Consider the following 4,822-nt stretch of genomic DNA (forward strand, 5'->3'; position numbering starts at 1 on the left):
AAGAGGGGGTGAGAAACATCAATTGGCTACCACCACCATGTGTCCCAGGCATGTGCCCCCGCCTAAGATGGAATCGAATCTGTGACCTTTAACTTTGCAGAACAAAGCTCAACCAACTAAGCCACACCAGTCAGAGTTATCAGTTTACATTTCTACTAACAGTTTGTGAGTGCCTATTTCCCTACATCTTTAAGATTTTTGCCAATCTGAAGGGGAAAAAGCATTTATAAAAGCAAATTCTTGATTATTACTGAGGTTAAACATTTTTCCAGATGTTTATTTGCTAGTAATATTCCCTCTTTTGTGAATTGCTTATTTGTAGCCTTTGCCCACTTCTCAAATGGATTCTTAGTGTTTTAATCAATCGGTTTGTTGGTGTTCTTTATAGAAATTCTGGATATTAAGTCTTTGGCTGTTTTTGCTTCTCTTAGACTTGACTTAAAGTAGTATTTGCTGTTCAAGGTATTGGAGGAGTGCCGCCTTTCTATCAAGCTTTATGTTCCGTGTGGAAGGAGGTCTGCCCTGCCGTGTGGAAGGCTCCTGGCCTCCTGCCCCACCTTCTCTGTCTTACCCAAGGGAAGGAGAGTGACTCAACTTGAGGATAACTTTGGCAGAAAGGAGGAGCCAAAATGCTCAGCTCAGTCCCATCCTCCCTGCTTTCTGTGAAAAAGCACACATCCTTCTCTGTTCCTCCACACAGTAAGTCTTACGGGGGCAAACCCTCCCAGGGCTGACCCCAGGGGTGAAGCATTAGCAAACCTGCTTGCCTAGCAGACTTCAGCCATATTGTCTAGTATCAGTTGTGGTGGTAATAAAAGTAATATTTATATCTGCATCTGCCATACTCCTGCGTCTATCTCTTAATACGTTCTTGTGTCAGAGTCCAAACAGAAAACAGATGGCACGTTCAATTTAGAATAATTCAGGAGATTTTATAAAAGGACTATTTACAAAGGTGTGGACAGGATGTAGGAGAGATAAATGGGATAATGCAGCGACCTAGGGCTGCTAACAGCAGAGCTTTTGCCACTCCTAGGCCTACAAAAATGAAGGGGCTAGGGGCGTGGCTCCTGAAATCCTGGGGAAGAGAGTCCTGGGGAGCTAGCTGCCCTCAGGTGAAAGACACAGGCAGCCTGTGGGGAGGAAGCCTGAGAAATAAATACCCAGACCTTTCTCTCCTTCCCCTCTCTAATCTCCTGCTCCCCACTAGAAAAACCAACCAGAGCCATAAGACAAGGGAACCCAATGATGTAATCAGTAGAGATCCATCTACTATGACAGAGAGCAAGGAGGAAAAAGGATCTGGAGGGACAAACAGAATACCTCTGGCACAGCTCATCTCTTTCGTCCCTCAGTAAACACTATCATCCTTCATCTGGGCAAAAATCTCATGTCCCCATCAACAGGATGCGCAGATCCCATTGGCTTCCATTTGATCACAAGGCAATCTCAATCTAGCGTAACCCTTCCTGAAACCTAAAGCATTGCTATTGTGAGAAACGCTTACAATAAAACACCGGGACACAGGACTTCAGAAGCAAAGTGAGGCGTTTATTCACGAGTCTGCAGAGTCCAGCACACAGCCAGCCAGGGACCTTCGTGCGGAAGTAGACAAAGTAAACTGGTTTTATACTAATGCGATTAGTTCCCCTCCCTAATGCGATTAGCTCCCCCTCCTCTCTCTTTCTCCCCAATTTCTCCATTACTGGTTGATCCAGGTTCACAATCTAGTGCAATCAACTACTTAACTCAGGGTGTGATTAACTAAGGGTAATCTAGATCTATTTTCCAATTTATTTGCAAAGTTATCTAGCTACATCTTCCCATTTCTCTGTGTTTGGTGATGACAATCTTCCTCCTTTTGATCCCAGAGATATGTGTGAGGAGCTGTGGAATGTTATTTCCTCACCCCTTTTCCATGACTCATCTGTTAATTATCTCCTACTGGTTTGTGAGTCACTGGCTTCTTTATTCCTTACACTATCAACTAAAGAATTAGGTAAAAGTGAGGAGAGATGTGACAGGCAGAATTCAGAGATGGTGTCCCAAAATTCCTGCCCACTGGTGTACACACACCTTCTCCTGGCTATTCAAACACTAATCTAGGTACTGAAGGAATTTTGCAGTTGTAATTAAGGTCCCAAATCAGTTATGAAAGGGAGATTATCCTGGGTGAGCCTGACCCAATCAGGTGAGCCCTTAAAAGGGCCAAGGCTTTTCTTGGTGAGAGATACTTGAATTGAATGCATGAGAAGTTCTCCATTGGTAGCTTTGAAGATGGAGAAGGAACGTGGCTGACAGCCATGGGGGATATGAAGGCCTCAGTCCTAGGGTCACCAGGAAATGAATTTTGCTACAACCATGTGAGCCTGAGAGAGGACCCTGAACTCCATAGGAGAAGGTAGCCAGCACCTTGATTTCAGCCTTTTGAAACTTTGGGTAGAGAACCCAGCTGTGGATGCCATACCTGGACTTCTGACCTACAGAACTGCGATCTAATACATAGATGTGGTTTTAAGCTGCTAAATTTGTGATATTTTGTCAAAAAGCAATAGAAACCAATACCAGGGACAAAAAGCAACATAAAACACAGCTGTTAAGGTCCCCATTTTGTGGCTGGTAATAGGGCCTAAACAGGTAATCAACGTCTGTCTTTTTTCATCGCTCAATCCAAGTGCCCATTGTCCTCACGCAGCCCCTCAGCTGTGTAAGCTTCTTGACCTAGTGGAATGACTCAGACCTCCATTTCTATAGGATGTGAGTCTTTGGTGGTCTTGACATTGACTGTCAATTTTCCATTGACCAGAACTTTAGAGCAAGAGAGGACTCAGAGGTGCCCTGAAAAGGCCTCCTCACTCCCATTGTGTAGCAGCCACAGAGTTTCCCCCTGGTGATCAGGATCAATGATCCGAGCCAAGCTGAGAACTTCTCTGTTTAGTGGCATGATAAGCCTAAAATGAACAGGGTAAATCTCAGCTTCTAATTAATTTAAGAACCATGACGATGTTTCTTGATGCAAGAATTGCTACTATGGACACTAGAAACTTCAGATCCACAGAGCCCAAGGTTTCAAGGATGGAAACAAAAAAGCCTTCTAGTGAATGACTAGGTGTAACAGTGAGAGGGGCCACTCCTAGCATTAGTCCTTTGTTCTCAGACACATGCATCCCGGCTTTCGGGGAGATGGCACCCTATATTGACTGCTGGTTTCAAGCGTGCACTGTTTGCAGGGTGTTGGCTTCCCACCGGCACTGCAACTGAGCCTTTAGTAGTCCACATCATCGTTCTCTCAAACTACTTGATTCTATATGATAAGCCACATGGTGATACCAGCGAATTTCATGGGGATGAACTTACTGCCCCTCTTCTTATGTTATAAATTGTGTCCCATTGTCAGAGGTGATGTTGGAGGATAAGTCGCTATGCAAGTTTACAAATGATGCTGGAAGAAGCACTTCAAGCAGAGAACACAAATAACTGAATATGTATTTTTCTTGTGAGAACAGAGCTTGGCTTCCCTCCAACCCCAGCGTGTCTTTCTTCCTGGTGCAAAATGCAAGAGACAGCAACTTGTATCTCACTTCAGAAAGATGCCCCAGACCACCGAGCCTCTAGAAATTTACTTATATGGTAAGCCCCTCAGCCTCAGGCACACATATATCTTACAAAGGCATCTATAGTGCTAGGCACTTCCCACTCACCAGGTCCAGTTAGCATAATACCCTCAATGTAATAAGCCAGGATGTCCTGTAGGATATAAAAATGGTTGAGTTCCCCTCACATAATATTATGACAGTGAGGAGAAGACTTGACATTGTCCTGGTGCAAGATGGTAAAGGTTTTCTATTTGCTCTGCTGTGTAAATGCAAATTGCTTCAGATTTTCATGGAAAGAAAATGGTCTCCAGGTCAAAAGCTGAATGCCAGGTGCCATAAGCTGTGTTAAATTTTCACAGTAAAAATCCCCAAATTTGGTGCTTTTGTTGCGATAGTCATCACTACCTGACTAAGCAGGCAAAGATTTACCATCTTACTCCACACCCCGGCTGGCTTTTGCACTAGCCAGGTAAGTTGAGTTAAATGGGGATGTGTTGGAAATCCCCACCTTGGCATATCTCAGGCTTTTGATGGTAGCACTAACCTCTGTGATTTTTCCCAGGATAGAAGTTTTATTGCTTTTGACTTACTTTCTTGGTGTGGTTAGTGTGGGAGTGAGGGGGTCATTTCAGGAGTTTCCCTTTGCCCTTCTCATCATAACAGACTTCATCGCATGGGTGAAAAAAATCAATGTAAGAATTCTATCAGTTGTTAAGTATCTCTCTCTTCACTATATATTCTGGGAGTAGGAAAAAATTACAGGGTGGTACATGACCCCACAGACGCTGTATTAGATAGACTTGGGCTTGGTCTCCATATGTCACCTGACTTTCGTAAGTTCCCAGTCTCACTGGTGGATCATGGTGGCCCTTTGGGGCCCTGGGGATCAGAGTGAATTCAGAGCCATCATCTATTAACCTCAGGAAGATCTATTATTTCCCTTTCACTAGTACATAGTTACCCTGGCAAATGGCTGAAGGTCATTTAGGGAAGACCCAGTATCCGTGGCCACATTGCAGGATACTTCCTCAGTGGAGAGTCTCTGAGTCTGTGAACTGACTGAATTAGGTCTGGGAATTCAATAAAAGGCCACGAATACCCAGAAACTTAGAAATTTTCATCTGTGTTTGGCAAGCAGCACCTTCATAGGCTATCCAACTATTTTTATTTCTAGAAATCTCTGCTATGGTTCCCTATAGATCAAAGCACTCTGACTGTCATTCTGT

The 4,822-nt window shown here is 44.0% G+C and overlaps 1 long non-coding RNA gene across 1 annotated transcript; it reads left to right on the top strand.

Annotated features, from left to right (window-relative positions):
• Positions 1-835, top strand: LOC150014750 (uncharacterized). The gene is made up of 2 exons (XR_016509942.1): positions 1-165; positions 463-835. It is a non-coding gene; the product is annotated as an uncharacterized LOC150014750 (long non-coding RNA).
• Positions 836-4,822: the final 3,987 nt, after the last annotated feature.

The sequence above is a fragment of the Furipterus horrens genome, unplaced genomic scaffold, assembly GCF_987537825.1.
Source record: "Furipterus horrens unplaced genomic scaffold, mFurHor1.1.pri manual_scaffold_3, whole genome shotgun sequence".
NCBI classification, from domain to species: Eukaryota; Metazoa; Chordata; class Mammalia; order Chiroptera; family Furipteridae; genus Furipterus; species Furipterus horrens.